Here is a 20,338-nt window from a genome sequence, read left to right on the forward strand (position 1 = left end):
TCATAATGAAAAAAACGTATTTACTATGATCCTCAACTCCACCTTGTGGTCATCATGCAGTATTTTCCAGATTCACTCTGTTCTGTAAGAATATTTGCATTCAACCTGGAGAGAAAATAGTTCAGTAATGTTTGTTTTTGCCTCCTTTCGCACAGAATAAAGTGTACACATGCAGTTTCAAAGGATGAATAGCTCTGCATTTTTTTTCTTCTATAAATGCACCCCTAAGTGTGTTTTTAGGTTTAGCGGTCCTTTAATTATATTCTTTTATGGCCAATAAGATGGGTCTGGCTTTGAAGCTTTTCTAAATAGTCCTGAAATGGGCACTTTTTTTTTCTTTCTTTCTTTTTTTAAACAATTTTTACTGACACACGTTGTCTAATGTCTCGCCATTTTGTTCACCCCTATACAACACCCCCCCCCCCCAAATCTACCTTAAGGCTTCTGTTACTCTAGGCATTTCTGTGCTTCAACCAGTCTGGGTAAGAACAGGATTGTAGTCACTGAGCCATCCAGAAGCTTCTGACCCCACCTAATTCAGTGAGAGCCCCTGGTATGAATGTGTAAGCATTGGACTCATTAAAGTGTCGGGGAGGTGCTGTGCTAACAGAATTCTGCCTGTTTCCTGAGCACCTTTTTTGTGTTTCCTGTTTTTTTTTCCTCTGGTGAACGAGGAGTGAGGCTGGGCTGTGAGACAGATTGATGTGTCATTAGAGCCTGGTGTATAATGTGGAGCCTGGTAGATGATGTACAGAGTCCTGTGTATAATGTAGAGCCCAGTGTAAAATGTAGAGCCTGGTATATGATGTACAGAGCCCTGTGTATAATGTAGAGCCTGGTATATGATGTACAGAACCCTGTGTATAATGTAGAGCCCTGTGTATAATGTAGAGCCTGGTATATGATGTACAGAGCCCTGTGTATAATGTAGAGCCCGGTGTATAATGTAGAGCCTGGCATATGATGTACAGAGTCCTGTGTATAATGTAGAGCCTGGTATATGATGTACAGAGCCCCGTGTATAATGTACAGCCTGGTATATGATGAAGAGAGCCCTGTTTATAATGTAGAGCCTGGTATATGATGTGCAGAGTCGTGTGTATAATATAGAGCCCTGTGTATAATGTAGAGCCTAGTATATGATGTACAGAGCCCTGTGTATAATGTACAATCTGGTATATGATGTGCAACCCTGTGTATAATGTACAGCCTGGTATATGATGTACAGAGTCCTGTGTATAATGTACAGCCTGGTATATGATGTGCAGAGCCCTGTGTATAATGTACAGCCTGGTATATGATGTACAGAGCCCTGTGTATAAGGTAGAGCCTGGTATATGATGTACAGAGCCCGGTGTATAATGTACAGCATGGTATATGATGTACAGAGCCCTGTGTATAATGTAGAGCCTGGTATATGATGTACAGAGCCCGGTGTATAATGTACAGCCTGGTATATGATGTGCAAAGTTCTGTATGTATTGTAGAGCCTGGTATATGATGTACTACAAGGGACAGAGTGGGTGGATTATATAAGGGGTGGGGCTTATGAGAAGTGGAAGGGGTCAAAAGGGTGGGCTGGGTCTTCCGCCCTCCCATCTTAAAACTTCACCAGCCGCCACTGCACAGAAGTGATTGCATAATATAATTTATAACATAAAAACTGTTACTCCTCTCTGGTAATCCCTCCACTGGCTTCCGCCCATCCAAAAAATTAGATTCCAAACACTAACAACAACATACAAAGCCATCCACAACTCAACCCTCAGCTACTTTGCTAACCTAGTCTCAAAATACCAACCAAATCATTCTCTTTGTTCTTCCCAAGACCTCCTGCTCTCTAGCTCCTTTGTCACCTCCTCCCATGCTCACCTCCAGGACTTCTGCCAAGCCTGTCTCATCCTTTGGAACTCATTACTCCAAACTGTCTGACTAACTCTTCTCTTCAGAGAAACCTATTTTGCCCCCACCTAAAAACTGTACCTTTATTTTCTCCATTAGCTCACCCCCATAGTTATTACCTTTTTTATCACTTGGCCCTTCCCCTTAGATTGTAAGCTCTACCGAGCAGAGCCCTCTGATTCTTCCTGTATTGATTTGTATTGTAAGTGTACTGTCTGCCCTCATGTTGTAAAGTGCTGTGCAAACTTGGCCCTATATAAATCCCGAATAATAATAATTATTGGCATTATTATTTCAAGCCATCTTAATGCCATCATTATTCTCATTTCATGTAAATGAGTCACTAAAAGATATCCTGATTTCATCAAAAGTTACATATCAGGCAAGGAAACGAGTCATCATAACAGGCTGCATTGGTGCCATCATCATTCTCATTTTACAGTATGTAAGGATGGAGTCACCATTGCAAGCTGGTTTAATGTCATTATAATTTTCATTTCAGGTAAGGACATGAGTCATCCTTACAAGCTGCTGTGATATTGCCATCATCTGGATGAACTACAGTATCTCACAAAAGTGAGTACACCCCTCATATTTTTGTAAATATTTTATTATATCTTTTCATGTGACAACACTGAAGAAATGACACTTTGCTACATTGTAAAGTAGTGAGTGTACAGCCTGTATAACAGTGTAAATTTGTTGCCCCCTCAAAATAACTCCACACAGAGCCATTAATGTCTAAACCGCTGGCAACAAAAGTGAGTACACCCCTAAGTGAGAATGTCCAAATTGGGCGTAAAGTGTTAATATTTTCTGTGGCCACCATTACTTTCCAGCACTGGCTTAACCCTCTTGGGCATGGAGTTCACCAGAGCTTCACAGGTTGCCACTGGAGTCCTCTTCCACTCCTACATGATGACATCACAGAGCTGGTGGATGTTAGAGACTTTACGCTCTTCCACCTTCCATTTGAGGATGCCCCACAGATGCTCAATAGGGATTAGGTCTGGAGACATGCTTGGCCAGTCCATCACCTTTACCCTCAGCTTCTTTAGCAAGGCAGTGGTCATCTTAGAGGTGTGTGTTGGGGTCGTTATCATGTTGGAATATTGCTCTGCGGCCCAGTCTCTGAAGGGTGTGGATCATGCTCTGCTTCAGTATGTCGCAGTACATGTTGGCATTCATGGTGCAGCTCCAGACCATGACACTCCCACAACCATGCTTGACTGTAGGCAAGACACACTTGTCTTTGTACTCCTCACCTGGTTGCTGCCACACACACTTCACACATCTGAACCAAATACGTTTATCTTGGTCTCATCAGACCACAGAACATGTAATCCATGTCTTTATTCTGTTTGTCTTCAGAAAACTGTTGCGCGCTTTCTTGTGCATCATCTTTAGAAGAAGCTTCCTTCTACGACAGCCATGCAATGTGCGGCATATGGTCTGAGCACTGACAGGCTGACCCCGCACCCCTTCAACCTCTGCAGCAATGCTGGCAGCACTCAAATGTCTATTTCCCAAAGACAAACTCTGAATATGATGCTAAACACGTGCACTCAACTTCTTTGGTCGACCATGGCAAGGCCTGTTCTCAGTGGAATCTGTCCTGTTAAATTGCTGTATGGTCTTGGCCACCGTGCTGCAACTTAGTTTCAGGCTCTTGGCAATCTTCTTATAGCTTAGGCCATCTTTATGTAGAGCAACAATTCTTTTTTTCAGATCCTCACCAACACCAAATTTAACACACCTGCTCCCCATTCACACCTAAGACCTTGTAACCCTAACGAGTCACATGACACCATGGAGGGAAAATGGCTAATTGGGCTCAATTTTGACTTTTTCACTTAGGGGTGTACTCACTTTTGTTGCCAGCGGTTTAGACATTAATGGCTGTGTGTTGAGTTATTTTGAGGAGACAGCAAATTTACACTGTTATACAAGCTGTACACTCACTACTTTACATTGTAGAAAAGTGTAATTTCTTCAGTGTTGTCACATGAAAAGATATCATAAATTATTTACAAAAATGTGAGGGGTGTACTCACTTTTGTGAGATACTGTATATTGATGTCACTGGCTCTCAGAACCATTGCATTTTGTAATAATAAAATACTAATATTACCAAGTCTGTGGCTTCATGTATCCAAAAGGTACATGGCTGAAGATTTATACATCATTCTGTCATTTTTAATTGCTCAAAACTAAAAATCTTGAAAGTGCTGAAAGAGTTGGTGTAACACAGTAATTTTGTCTATTCTATTTTTAGCTTGAAAACCATAGAGCTACATAACATTTCCATGCATGATACATAAAATGAATTCACTAGCAGCAGTAGGGATGGGCAAATGGTTCGGCCCGAGCATTAGTTCGGTCCGAACTTTCGTTGTTCGGACGTTCGGAAAACAGCCGAACAAACGGGTCGTTCTACCGTTTGTTCGGCCCCCCAAACCGACCACAATGCATTGTGGCGTTGAACAGTGCATTGGCTGAAGCAGTGAAAGCTTCAGCCGATCAGGGCCCAGAGCACTGTCAGAGTCATGATTGGACACTGTCATCATGACTTTATCCAATCATGGCTCATTTCCGCCTCACAGTATAAATGTATTCTTTCAATGGCAGCCATTTTCAGTGATTTTGGTGTGGAGAGAGATAGAACGGGGCTCTGTTCAGTGCTATTAGTTAGTGTGCTATATTGTGTTATTTTGCTTCAATTGTCAGTGTAGAATATTAGTTTAGTGTCAATCTAGGGATAGTGTGAGTGTAGTGAGGAGAACCATCATTCAGATTTTCTTAGTGTGCAGCTAGAATAGGGACAGCTCAGATAGTTTCAATGTAGTGTAGTGAGACCGTGTCAGTAATCTTGACATTAGTATATAGCTAGAGTAGGGACAGTTCAGATAGCTTCAGTGTAGTGATGGTTGAACACCGTCTATTTGATTGCGTTACTGCCAGTTTAACGCCATATCGTATTGCGTGCGTTACTGCCAGTTCAACGTCATATATTTTTGCGTGTGTTACTACCAGTTTAACGCCATATTGTATTGCGTGCGTTACTGCCAGTTTAGCGCCATATAGTTTTGTGTGTGGTACTGCCAGTTTAATGCCATATAGTTTTGCGTGCGCTACTGTCAGTTTAACACCATATAGTTTTACGTGCGTTACTGCCAGTTTAACGCCATATTGTTTAGCGTGCATTACTGCCAGTTTAATGCCATATAGTTCTGTGTGCGTTACTACAAGTTTTACGCCATATAGTTTTGTGCGTTACTGCCAGTTTAACGCCATCTACTTCTGTGTGCGTTACTGCCAGTTTAACGCCATATAGTTCTGTGCATCACTGTACGTTTGGTGCATTATATTGCAGTATATTATATTGTATCTGTGGAGTGTGTCTGTGTAGTGTGAGTACTCAAATTAAAGGGCACCAAATACCTCTTTACATTGATTAAATTGCATCTACGTACAGATTTCAACTTCTCCTTTACATTTGCTTATAAGCACTGCCCCCTCCCTCCCAATAATGTCTGGGAGAACAACAAGGAGAGGCAGACGTTCCCTTGGCACCCTAAGGGGGCCAATCTTGTTCAATCGTTTAACCTGGAAGAATGTTTTTGGTATAGGTTTCATGGGCACAATTAACACCCAAAGACCAATTTTTCTGACAGGTGCATATGATTGCAAAATATTTTGCCTTCATCAAGGGCACCTCTGTAGGGTTACAGTGGGAATAGTACACCCAAATAGTAATTTTTTTCTGCACCTGTTTGACAGGTGCATATCATTGCAATTTTTTATAGCAAGGCAAATTCTTGCTTTCATCAAGAGTACCTCTATAGGGTTACGGTGGGAAGGTACCACCGACACCCAAAGACCAATTTTTCTGCACCTGTTTGACAGGTGCATATCATTGCAATTTTTTACAGCAAGGCAAATTATTGCTTTCATCAAGAGTACCTCTATAGGGTTACGGTGGGAAGGTACCACCGACACCCAAAGACCAATTTTTCTGCACCTGTTTGACAGGTGCATATCATTGCAATTTTTTACAGCAAGGCAAATTCTTGCTTTCATCAAGAATATCTCTATAGGGTTATGGTGGGAAGGCGTCACCGACACCCAAAGACCAATTTTAACGCACCCGTTACTTCTATCCAAAGTGACATCAGAATGTATCCAAAAAATCTCTAATCTTGTTCCCAGTGCACTACATTGTGGCCTTATCATACACACTGGCTCCCCAGCTGTTGCTGAGCAAAATAAAGGCAGCTTGCAGGAAAAAAAATTTTTTGGCTTTATAAATTCAATTATTGCTGCAGCAGATTCTAGATATGGTACAGATCTGCCTCTTTACAGTTAGAATAAGGGGACCCCCCTGGCAATATATTGGAAGGAATTTTTCATTTTTAGGCTTTCACTTTAAAAATCAAAAAATCACTGCTCATTTAAAAATGACGTTTTTTACAAACTTTTTTTTTATTGATCCATGTCCCCCAGGGCATGACCCCTATAACAATTGTATGCCTAATTACTTGCATTTAAGCCTTCAAAATGGGCACTTTTGATACTTGACGTTCGGGTCCCATTGACTTTAATGGGGTTCGTTGTTCGGGCCCGAACGTCTGCGGTGTTCGGAAGTTCTGGTCCGAACCAAACAGGGGTCCGTTCAGCCCATCCCTAGCAGCCCGTTGAAATCAATTATCTAAAGAACAGTAGCAAACTGACAACATTTTTCAACTTGAAGAATAATAATAACAAGTTTGCTACTTACAAATGAGAGGTATGGTTTAATGTTTCAAAGATCACTAACATACTTATAAAAAATCTTATTAGCAAAAAAGATAAAAGTTTCTGATTTAAAAAAAAAATGTATTGTATTAATGAAAGGTGGTGGTTTTTCAGTGATATAGCATGAAACAGATAATACAGGTATGACTAGCTGGTCTGATTTAGGCAGAATTTATGTGGAAAACATACAAAATGTCATGGCAACATATGTACTAAGAAATATAAAAGCATGATATAAAAGTGAGACAAAGTCCGTGGGCACAGGTAATTGAGTGTGATAATAACAGCTTGAAATCTTATCACTTTCTGTGATTTTACAGCGGAAGAAATAAAGGAAAAATTGAATCAATTGCCCTAGTCATTAAGCATTGACAGAAGTGCAAAACTGTTTCTTATTTACAGTAGGTGTATAAAACTCTTAAGCCTCGTACACACGATCGGATTTTCCTCAGACAAATCGTCAGACTTTTGTCTGAAGGGCATGTGCCGTGAACTTGCTTGCATAAGTCCTTACCGACTTAAATGACCACCAAGGCGGTCTCACCAAGCACAGGGAATTTGGTCTCCAAAAATCTATATGGATTTCTGAAGCTGCTGGATCCATGTCACTCCAAAGCATAAACAAAATAAGCTCCCATAGTGTAGTATTTAAGATAATAAATTTAATACACTTAAATGAATTGCACTTACAGGATAAAAGCCATTATGTGCAGTATACCACAATGGATCATAAAGCGGCGTCTCCTCGAGCTTCCTCTGCTCGTTGCTTGCTGTAACTGTGAAACTCCAAAGAGAAAAACGTGATGATGTCAGTGTCACAGGCCCCACCATACGTGTTTCATCACGATAGGTCGTCGTCTGGGGATTGGCTGCTCAGCAGCCTAAGCAGCCAATCCCCAGACGACATCCTATCGTGACAAAACACATACTATTGTGACAAAACGCATACTCTCCAGTTGTTTCAGGCTGTTTTTAACCCCAATTAACCTGGCGCTATACAAAATCAACCATGTTGTATTGTGCTGCTGTATCCTCCATCATTTTTTACGGAGGAATGCTAACAACTACCTTGCTTCAGAGCAAACAGATGCAGCCCCGGCAGTGGCAGACCCAGCCGAAGAGGCTGCAGCTCAGCCGTCTGTGGGAGTAATGACGTCTCTCAAAAATGCCCGTGCTGGATTGCCCTCCCAAAATGCAACAGATCTACGACAAAAATACCTGGATTATTTTGTGGGTAGAGGGGCAGTGGCTTGGCAGCAAATTGTAGCTGATCATAAACTGCTATTTCATATGAACTACTGTTGTCTGTGTTTCTTATCTGTCTAATATGTTTACAAATGTGCTTTATTTTGGCCACTTGCTCCAATAGTGCAAATGTATCTTATTTGCTACATGAGGTGACAATATCTTCTTCAGCTAACTATTATGGTGTGCTGTGGGTCTGCTACACACACACACAATGTTTTTGTTCTTAATGGATCTAAGGCATGAAGTTCAAAAACATTATGCCTTTACTAACTCGTATAATTTTGTGAGGGACTAAAAATTGCAGGAGCTGGCCACATTTTAAGAGCACATTGTCACTGTAACTACAACTACTTAACAAATACACTGGTATTGAGCTTTGAAGACACATTTTTTTGTAAAAAACAATTTACTCAAAGCACATTCACATGTGCATTTTAAGGTTTTATAACAAACCAACATCTTGGTGTATAACATGTTTGTTTTGCATTATTTTCCTTTTTTTGGGCTAAACAGGCATGTTCAAAAAGATTAGATACACATCCCAAACGCAGGAACTTCCATTTTGGTAAAGTGAAGGCCAAATGAGACATTAGTATCCCAAGACTGTGTGGATGTTGCCTTCCTCATATGGGGTGATCTCACCCCTTTAAAAGCCAAAATTTGAAGCCACGTACACGTAGAGGCATAACAATTAAATTACCCTTATGATCGTGTGTCAACATGTGCTAGCTCCCATCACGGGGTATCAGTGGACGTGTTTCGGGGGTGCAACCCCTGCCTCTGAGCTTCTTTAGTTATGAGGAAGTGGTTGCACCTCTAAAACGGGTCCATTGATACCCAGTGATGGTAGATAGCACATGTGGACACACTGTGTTTTGTGGCTTTTGTCAAACTAGATGTATGTAAATACACACATTTTAGGCATGGGATCATGAAGGAAATAAGAATGTTAAGGCATAATTTTGGAGCACTTCAGATTTTGGGTTTTATAATCTTCGAAACGACAAAAAATTACAATTCACATTAGTTAGGGCAGTGTTTCCCAACTCTCCTCCTCAAGATGCAAAAGGTCATGTTTTCTATACTTGTAGAATTTGGCACAGGTGATGTTGTCATTTTCAATGTTAGTAATTCACACAGTCTTTTTTAGACTGAGGAAAATACAGAAAACAGGACTTGGTAGTGCACCTAGAGGAATGAAGTGGAGAAACACTGAGTTCGGACACTAAACGTTCTCATTTAAAAGTCTGAAAAACATGGTAAATGTTCACAATGCAAACAGGAGCCAACAAGTGGAAAAAGAAGCTTCCAAACAGGCAAGAGGAAATTAGAATTTGGCAAGCATGTCTACAAAATCGCTGATTCTTCGCTGTAAAGCAGTGGCACTCATTCGGCCAATTGTGCATCTTGGAAGATCATGACCTAGTGAGAAGACAAAAAAGCATTAGGGAACGATGATCAAGTGGCTGAGGCCCTACATAGTGAGTTACCCAGTCTATTGTTGCTTGCAACCTGCTTGCCCTTCAAATGCCTACACCATTAGGAATGTACACACTGCAACTACTCAGTAATCTTGGCCCTGGTGCCTGGGTCTCCAAAACTTGGGTACCTAGCAAAAATGACAGCTCCTTCCACCTCTTCCTTCTCCATGCTAATGTTAAGGCACTACATACTTTGCTAATGTGTGGAGTGGGTGTTTGGTTTGTTCAGCTAAACACCCGACTTGTAGACACATTTGAAGCCAGATTCCAAGAATACTTCCATGCGCAAACAAGAGGCTCCCAAATACTTTCTTCCTCTTCGGGGTCGCTTTGCCCCGAAGTGCGACTTGCGTCAGGGGATTTGAAGTCCACAGCAGACAGGACTGTGCTGGGTCCAGGAGTCAGATCCCATGCCTCCAAACCCACATCCTGGGTGAGATGACCACACTCACTTTCCTCTAAAAATAAAAAATACACCATTCATTAATCCACCCCTAGTCCCATCTGTTTCTAGCATCCAATTTTGCTACATTAGTTGACCAAACTTGCGCTTGGTCTCATGACAATGTTTGCTCCTGACTAGTGGACTCCACCATGCTGCACTGTGAAAAATGCATATAAAAGGGATGGTGTTGTCATTTTTCAGAGGGCAAACACTGGACAAGTGCCAACATTGAAAAAGTCCTGCAGTTGCCCCTCACCACTCTTGTCTCCTATGGGATAGGGGATATATGATGATCATTCTAGCAGGTGTTACTCTGTGTGACTGTGATCCCTGGGGCCTCTCCTTTAGACATGTCAACACTGGCAAGGCTGCATTAATGGACACTGATGAGGCAGGCAGTTTTCTTTACCCCTTAAGTTCTGCCCTAAGCCCATGGCCTTTGGCCCACCTAGAATCACCCCTGTCAGTGGCTAAATGAGTGTGTTTGAAGTTGTCACTTACGTTTTTGGTGGGAAGATGGCCTTGTTGCCTCCCCTGTTGGGGCCTGAGCAAGGGTAGCCTCCCTTCGCCCCTTCTGGTGGCTTGGCTGGGGGCTTATTTTTTGGTGCCTCCCTGTTGAAAGAAGAGAAACAAATTAGGGACAAAAATAAAGACAAGTACAAAAACAGACGCAAATAAGAATGTTCATATCTGCTTTTTATTTTACTTCATCTTTAAAATAACAATTCAGACAAAGATTATGGAAAACATTATACATAATTCTCTCAAGCTACATGGAGAAAGCACATATACAGACAGCTAATTTACACATATCCATATTGGTTAGATACAAATTTGGCTTACTTTTTTTGACGATCTTATGTATGGACTCCATCTGGTCTTTTTCACGATGTTTGAGATCAGACCATTGTTTTCTGATTTGGTCCTTTGTTCATGTCACCAAAAATTCACCCCACAAAACCTTGATGACCTTCTCCAAAATACCGTCCTTTCGGCTGTTGGGCCTTTCATAATTGCGCAGCTTGCAGTTATACAACATACAACAACTGGAATCCGCCATGTTGTCCCTCATGAATGTTCCGCCGTGTTGCATGCAGGAAAGAGATGGTCACGCTCCAGCGTCATGACGCAATGAGAGCGGAGTTTCACGCTCCAGCGTCATGACGCACTGAGAGCGGAGTTTCACGCATGCGCAGTGTATATAAAGCCATAATGCACGGTCGATGGAACGGCCGTGGGAACGATCTTGGTGGGGAGGACGAATGATGGACATCGCCAAAACACGCGAAAGGAGCCAGAAATCGAAGGGACAATTGGAAATTGGGCCATAGGTGGTTAGTGGCCTATAGTGCTTATATTTTTGGCCTAGATTCGGAGCAGCTTATGAGTTAAGCCAGACATGATGTTTTGTCTTGTGTTCTGTCTTGCAGGCATGATATCATGACGGATAAATTTACCTCTCTAGATTTTTTGCCCCAGTTCATTGACCTGTACCGGGAGCTGAGGCCACAGCTCCAGAGGTCCACCCAGGTCCTGCTGTACAGGATGAGTAGAGACTACTCAAATAAAATTTTGAGGAAGGCAGCATTGGAGAAACTGCTTGAGTTGGTGAAGCCAGTCTACTCCAGGACAGACATCAACTATGTGAAGACCAAACTCTCCAACCTGAGGAGTACATTTAAAAGGGAGCCCAACAAAGTGATGGCCTCACAGAGATCAGAAGCATTAGCAGATGACCTATATGTCCCCAGGCTGTTGTATTTCCACAGCCTGTGGTTTTTGTCTGACCAGACCGAACCCAGGCCATCGCTGTCTACACTACCCTTAATGAGGCCACAGTTCCAGAGGTCCACCCAAGTCCTGCTGTACAGGACGAAGATGTGGATGAGCCCAGCTTGACCCAGGTATAGCATTGTTGAACATATTTGTATCCAAAAATACAATGATGATAACTAGACGTAACAAAGTGGTTTCCATATGAATAGACAGTGACCAAAAATTATTTGTACAAGAAGAAAAAATGCTGGAGTCAGAATGATAGTCTTTTCTATTTGGCCACATTCAATTTGCAACAGTGAGGAGATCAAAACTGTGTGCGATTGATGAACAAACCCTAAAAAACATTCTAATTATGTCCCATTTTCATGCACAGGAAAGTGTCAGTCAAGAGGAGCCCGTGGCCAGCAGCCAGACGGAGTCCCAGATCCCTCCCCTATGCCCTCCTGCTAAAAGGGCCAGGAAGAACAGGAATCTGGACGAGGCCACAGCTGCCTTCCTCAGCCATGCCACTACAGCGCTCAGGATAGACCCAAAGGAGCAGGTGTGAGGAACTAATCCTGCAGCTCCTAAACAAGGGGGTGAGGGGCCAAATCTCTGAAAACACACACATTTCAGATTTTGTGGCCCCACATCCACCACCTCCACAGCCCCCCCACCACCACAGCAACCCCCTCCACCACAGCCACCCCCACCACCACAGCAGCGTGGCAGTCAGTGGCAATACCAGCCACAAGACCCCCAACAAGGCCGCTGGTCTGGGGATTTGCACCCCTACACCCTTTACTAATATTTTTAATGTTTTTTTTTGACTAATGATTTTCTTTGCTATATTTTATATAGTTTTGTATGCAAGTTCTTTACATTTGGATGGCAGATAGCATCTATAATTTTTTTTTTTTTTTTTAATGCACAATAAAAAAAAACATTGTGTAGAATAATACTTGGCTATGTGTTTTACTTCAAACAACAGTTTGGGAGTAGACAGTTACATTAAAAAAAAAATACAATGTAAAATTAACAAGGGACACCAACATAGTTGTATCGTGGATGGTTAAAAAATACGAGATAATGGTGTTGTGGTAACTTGCAAAAAAAAAAAAAAAAAAAAGCATAAGATTATTCTTGATATCACTAGAAAATAAAAGCCTTTGAAAATATGTTTGGCAGAACTCCATCAGTATCACCAGCAAAGCAGCTTCATTATCATCCCATTAAAGAAGAAGAGAATGTGCACTGCATTTCTAGATTTCATAATTTGCCACGTCATGAATGTTAATTCTCCATTACGAACGCTAGTTTACAAGACTCCTTGCTTCCGAGCATGCATGTTTGTACTTTGGACTTTTGTGTGATGGACTTGTGTGCACGCAATACGAAAATCTGACAACAGACTGTCGTCCGCCGAAAATTTATTAGCCTGCTAACCAACATTTGTCAGCAGAAAGTTGGCCAACAATTGTCTGATGGAGCGTACTAACAGTCGGATTTTAGGCAAACAGTCTGTCATCACACAATTCCTGGATGAAAATCCGATCGTGTGTACGAGGTTTTAGACCTCACGTGCAAAATATTACAACATATATAGACAAGTGCACTGTAAGCAACAGCAAAACTTTAAGCACACAGAAAAGGAAGATGACACAGCCCAGGCTCCTACTGTCCTTTCTAAATCATGCACAAGTCTGCTCATAGAAAATAATGACATCTGTTTCATGAAGGCACTACACTAATTGGCGGCCATTATTTTCTATTGCAAGTCCTCGAGTGTGTTCAATGATCACACAGAGTGCTAAAGGAGAAAAATACTGCACTATCCTTGGAAAGACTGTATTATAATAATGTTCTCTAGAATATAGGTACAGTAGATGCTTTCATATACATTTTTGCTGGGAGGGGCCATTCTGCTTTTTAATAGAAAGGGGCACTTATATTTTAAAGTACAAACACACCTTTATTTTCAAAATCAGTAAATCAGCACTGTAAAGGACCTAAAATAAATAAAATCAGCAATAAAAATGCTATTTTTTTTTTTTCCACATAAACTAATATTTTGCCATGGTTTGCCTGTAAGTAAGGCCTTGGTTAGCCCATGCTGGCCAAGGGCACCTCCCACTTTCCTCCTGTAACAGGACCGATATAGAGTACCACACACCTATAACATTGGAGAACTCCATCATCTTAGTTACTCACATTCTCCTGGCCCAAGGCTGACCTCCAGAAGTAAAGGAATGTCAACACTTTTAACCCTTTTTAATGTTTTACTGTATCAGGAACAGAATGTTTAGTTCTTTGTTCAAACACCACTTTGCTTCTGCCTCTTTACCCCAACATCAGTAACACTGCACAATTCAAGATTAACTTTAACGTAGGGCTGCCTGTCAGCTTTCCAGTTCTCTCACTGTGGGTTTCCTTGGGTAGGTTCCCCATATGAGCTTATACTGGACCTGCCCCAAAGGACTTCCTGATGCTACAGGCCTACATGGTAGTATTGTGGGGGCACCCTCTTCCCATCAACCTTTGCCCCAAGTTCTAAATTATAATCGACTAAGCTAGCCCCACTCACAGTATCCACTCGGGAGAGATGTCCCCCTTAAATGGGATACTAACCCCTGCTTACATGCCTAATTTAACTCTGATGGATGAGGAAACCCATTCCCACCCTTTCACGCTCTGTTCATCTTGCTCACCTGGTAGCCCATTAGTGGAAATGCTAAACAGAGTTAGCAGTATTCAACCACCCAGTATTCTACTTCAGTAGCACTGAACAGAAGAACAATATGCCAGTATCTGCCATTCCAGAACCGAGTGAAGATAACAATACCCAGTAAACAAGCAGGTTTTTTTTAAGGTTAAATGTGCTATCAGTTGGCTCCCCACTTTGTATATCCCACCCATCTATTACTTGATTGGTTGCCTGAGTTTTCTCAGGTGCATTGAATGCTGGAACTTGTACTCTTTCATTCATAGGAGCCTGGGTGGTCAGTTAGTGATGATGTAAGCAGACAGAATTTTGGTTGATTTTAGCAACATGATTAAACACCAGAGGATCTTGAATGTAAGAGATAAGGAAATACAATCTTATCAATTTATTAAATATTATAAATATAAATTAGAGTATATTATTTCAGAGATTATACCCAGAAATATTGTCTAGACTCATTCCACAGTATGGACTTTAACAAAGCCATAATTTCAGAGGGAGAAACCAGACAGGTTTATAATTAAGAAATTAAAATGAAAGTGTATTTTTTTCACAGATAATAAAAAATATACTCCATACACAATATGTAAGCTTTTTTTTCTAGGCTTAAATTTCACAGGGACACAACAGACAGTTTTTAAGCAAGAAATCAAAATAGTATATATAATTTCACTGAAAAATACATAAATATTGCACAGACTCAGTGTACACATTATGTAAGCAAGGAAAAGTTCTTTGATACATCTCTTGCATCCTGCTGCTATCACTGGCAATTACCAAATGTGGAAATGACAACTAGGAATTGATAGTACACAGCAGGAGCAGCTGTCAAGACATAGCTGCTTCTGTGTAAATGTACACTTGCAGATAGCCTGCAAGTGCCATTTAGTGCATACAATGTATTCAATAATACTAGTGGATTTACTAAATGCAAAAAGACTGATCATTTTGCAAGTGAATTTTGCCTTAGCTTAGTGAATGTTGTACAATTCACTTTGCAAAGAATACCTAATCAAGCGAATTGAAAAATGTAATGTTTGCACATGATTGGATGATAGAAGACAGCAGACCTTCACTTCATCCGTTAAGGTAAGGGAAAAATTCTGTGCAAAGTGAACAACCTTTTTTGCCTTTAGTTAATCAACCCCATTGTATATACAATTTTATTTATATGTAGATCAAAGGTGTGACCTTGATCTGCATATGGTATCAGTTAAAGAAACCTTAAAATTAAAAATAAATAAATAAATAAAATGTATTCATATTTAACCCCTAATTAACAATTAGCTTTTTTTTTTCTTTTTTAGTGTCACATAAAAAGAAAATGCACATAAATTAAAAAAAAAAAAACACACACACACACATTTTTCCTTTGCAAATTACTTTGCCATACTTTGTACCAGACACATAGTGTAATTTTAGTGTAATTTTAGAATAAAATGTATACTTTTTATTTACAGTAAAATTTCTTAAAAAAAACTAGCACTGATAAACATTTTAAAAATAATTTTTTAAAAATTCCTTTGCATTTTTTTTTTTGCCTATAGGTTACATAGAAAATAAAATCATTTTTGTAAGACAATATTGCCAAAAGAAAGCCTAGTTTGCCCCCTGAAAAACAATGTATTACTTTCTTATCTACAACATACACAGACCCATGGTGGAATTGTAAAAAATTGCTCTTGTCCATAAAGGGTATACAGATAAGTGGAGTGGTTATGTTAGTCAGACCATAAAAAAATCCTAGTTTATGTTGAAAAAAGCCTATGGCATTTATGTCACAGATATAATGTTTTAGGGGCATTAAAATATTGATATTTAGTAAGATTAAGGCAATAACTAAAAGTGAACTCAAGGAAACTTAAAAATTCTCCTTTGCAGTGGGGCTTTTTGACTAAACCCGTTTATGTATGTTTGTATGTTTGTAAGATGTGTGAGAATAATATTAGAAGTTAAAAAATACTTGTAAAATTGACCCAGAGTATTGTAAAAGTAAAATTTCAGGATTCAATGCACTTTAAATTATTTGTTTAGGCCAAGCTGGCCCAAATGAACTGTTTTCATTACTAAATTATCCAGTCACTGTGTATGCTGTGATATACAGCACTGTAGTATCACTGTCTTCCAGCAGCACAGGCAGCCACATTGCTTAGTAATGGAATTAGTTCATTTTGCCAGCTATGCCCAAACAAATTATTTAAAGAGCATTGAAACCTGAAATTTTACTTGCCGACCGGCTCACGCCGATATACGTTGGCAAAGTGGCACAGGTGCGCAAAACGACGTACCCATATGTCACTCCATCATCGGTGGCTAGGTCCCACGTACTCGATGTGGTTCGCATTCGTGGCACGGAGAGGCAAAACGGGGAGATGCCTATGTAAACAAGGCATTTCCCTGTTCTGCCTAGCAACATGACAGGGATCTACTGCTCCCAGTGATCTGGAGCAGTGATCTCTGTCATGTTCTAGTGAGCCCATCCCCCCTACAGTTAGAACTCACTGAGGGAACACACTTAACCTTTGATTGCCCCCTAGTGATAAACCCCTCCCCACCAGTGATATTTACACAGTAATCAGTGCATTTTTATAGCACTGATCGCTGTATAAATGTCCCAAAATAGTGTCAAAAGTGTCCGATCTGTCCACTGCAATGTCGCTGTCATGATAATCTCAGATCGCCGCCATTACTAATAAAAAAGATTAATAATAAAAATGCCATAAATCTATCCCCTATTTTGTAGACGCGATAACTTTTGCGCAAACCAATCAATATACACTTATTGCGATTTTTTTTTACCAAAAATATGTAGAAGAATACATATTTGCCTAAACTGAGGAAGAAATGTGTTTTTTTATATATTTTTTGGTATATTTATTATAGCAAAACGTCTATTTTTGTTTATAGCGCAAAAACCACAGAGGTGATTAAATATTACCAAAAGAAAGCTCTATTTATGGGAAAAAAAGCACATCAATTTTGTTTGGGTTACAACGTCGCACAACCGCGCAATTGTCAGTTAAAGCGACGCAGTGCCATATCACAAAAAAGGGCTTGGTCAGGAAGGGGGTAAATCCTTTCGGGGCTGAAGTGGTTAAAACAAAGGTGCTGTTGTTTTTTTAAGAGTAACTAAATTTTTGTTGAGAAAAGAGCAGTCCCCTCTGAGTGATCAATGGCCATTGCAAGGATTTCAACAAACTCTGTAGCAGATACTTACCTATTGTTGCTCTGAAGTTTGCTCTGAGTTCGTTTTCCCATGTTCTTTGGAAACTGATTCTGAAGGAAGGGGCTGGTTCATTATAATTAGTTGGTTGTGGTGTTCTAATGAGGAAAGTTGCAGAGTCTGCATTCCTTTAGAACTATTTAATCTTGGGGAGTTTCTCACCAAAACTTACACTTCTGTTGCAGGGGGTACCTAAAATTTGAATTATCTTAGGCTAGGTTTACACCTATGCGTTTTGCAGTGCATTTGCAGATTTGCAGAAATGGACTACAGACCATTTAACATACGTTCCTATGGGTCACGGTCACATCTATGCAATTTCCAAATTTCCACTGGTGCATTTTTCGGAAAGGTGTAGGGACATTTTTACATGCAGCACAGTGCATTTTTGGCTCCATGGGCTTCAATGAAATTGCATCAAAAACACATAAAATACCCATGTATATGTATTTTTTTGTGTGTTTTATTCAATGACAACAGATACCTTCTCCTAGCAACATTAACACATCAGAAAGCAAAATGCATTAAAAGTATCAAAAGTGAGTGTGAAAAAACGCAAACCATGCCACAAAACGCATCGGGAAAAAGAAACTATGCAATCTGAATAGTTGTGAACCTAGCATAAGTGTAGACTTCTGGGAAAATCAGTCATCCATTCACACAAGCAGAAAGTTACATTTCTGGGGGTATTTTGTACACCAACTGTGTACAGAAGGCCTCCAGGTTGTCATATTGCAATGAATTTTACAGAAAATTATGACTGCTGTAGGTCATTTTCAATAACAATGGAGCGCAATCATCTGGGACCTGTGACGTGTCCCAGATGATTGCCTAGAGGGAGGGGGGAGAGAGAGAGGTGCGGCATAAGGAAGTGGGAGCTGGAACCCTCTGGAAAGAGGGTATCCACTCCCCCCCCAAAAAAATGACATACCAAATGTGGCATGTCAGGGGGTCACCTTCTCTTAAAGCGGAAGTTCCATTTTTGGGTGGAACTCTGCTTTAAGTTACAACATGGCTTATAATTATTTTTTTTATTTTTGTTAAGGTATTTTTTTTTATTTGCTTTATTTTTTATGTATGTGGAGTTACCCTTTAAGGTATGGATATAAGACAGCTTTACATACCAGTAATATTTGAAGGCCCCTACACATTATGCATTACGTTACCTCACCTGCGTTACTGCATGCAATGATGTACTGCATTAAGGCAGCCCATTTATTTTAAATGCGCTGGCAGCATACCTTAAAGTATTTGTTATCCCCCAAAAAAAGATCCTGTTCCTTTAAAGCAGTGCTTGTGCTGTGTCATTTGGCCCCCCTGTATCACCTGTAAAACCTGGCTGATCCTGCCTGGTTCTGCCCTCCTCTCTGTAAACTGACCATGTTTTATCATGGCTGCTGAGCCCTAACACCACGGTCAGTTTACTTGACTCCATCATCTGCAGCTCTCCTGTCCTCTCTCCCCCTCCCGCCTTCCCTGTCTGCTTTGTGTCAGGTGCTGGCCCCTTCCCGTCCTGCTGCTGAAATAACTTTTAATATCTTATGTAGTCAATTTGTTTTCTAATAATAGGTGCTCCTGTGTCTGTGCTTTATAAAAAAATGCCGACTATACCTGATTTCAGAGCACTGCTCGGTGCTCACGTGACTGGCTGCCTCTCTTCTCCTCTCTGTCTGACGTCAGTGGGGGAATATTGGCCCCGCCCGCTGCAGCTGTCATACTGGGAGAGAGCCACCCGTTAATGTGAGCGCCGAGCGGCACTCTAAAATCAGGTATAGCCGGCATTTAAAAAAAAAAACACAGACACAGGAGCACCTATCATTAGGAAACACACAGGATTATACGAATTTATCAGAGGGGGTTAACAACCACTTTTACACATGAAAAATTGATCTGCTTTTTAATACAGCAACCCACAATGCAAGGCCTGTGCTCAGTGGTGCGCTGCAATACAAATGTGTGCCTTGTAGTAGTCTTTGGGGCTGCCAGTCAAAATAAATAACACAGCAATCTATAAATGGGAATAGCCACAAAATGAAAATGACACAGTACAAATGATTTGATTTGACAATTACCAATGCATGTAAAATGAAGTAAAAAAAAAAAAAACCTAATCCTGTCACAAACAACATTTTTGAGCCAAAATCTCACCTTGCATATTCCCAAAGCAGATATGAAAACATTATGTCTACCCCCAAGTTGTAAAGAGCTGCGTAAACTGTCAGCACTATACAAAACCCTGTATAATAATAATGTAAAAATAATAATAATAATATGGTATGTTACACTAGTTTTAAAAAGGACAAGGAGAAGGAGATCAGGTGTTCATTCTCCTTCCCAAACCTATCTATTTTTTTCAGAAATTACATAATTTTATCCCAAATTCATAATGTTTCCGTTTGACATTTGCACTCAAAATCATTTGGTGTGTGTTCTCTGCAGTTTTCAAGGTACCAGTGATGTCAGTTCCTGAGTTGTAGGGAAGAAATGGAAAAACATCTCTGCATCTCTGTTGGGCTGAGAACCAATGAGAAGTTTAACTGCATATCCACATTAAAAGAGAAGGTAAAACATGGGGGGTGTGATGGACTTTTTCTCCCCTCCGCTAGCAGGTAAGATTGCAGCGGCCACTCCACTGATTTACAGCATGGGCAGCCCAGGGAAGACAACTAAGCTTCCTCAACATAACAGCCCTTTTCCTCAGTTATCCTCCAGCACCTCCAGCCCTGCTAAATCTAGGCAAAAGATGTCTCCTACCAGGAACAATG

This window comes from Aquarana catesbeiana, linkage group LG03 (assembly GCF_042186555.1).
Source record: "Aquarana catesbeiana isolate 2022-GZ linkage group LG03, ASM4218655v1, whole genome shotgun sequence".
Taxonomy (NCBI): Eukaryota; Metazoa; Chordata; class Amphibia; order Anura; family Ranidae; genus Aquarana; species Aquarana catesbeiana.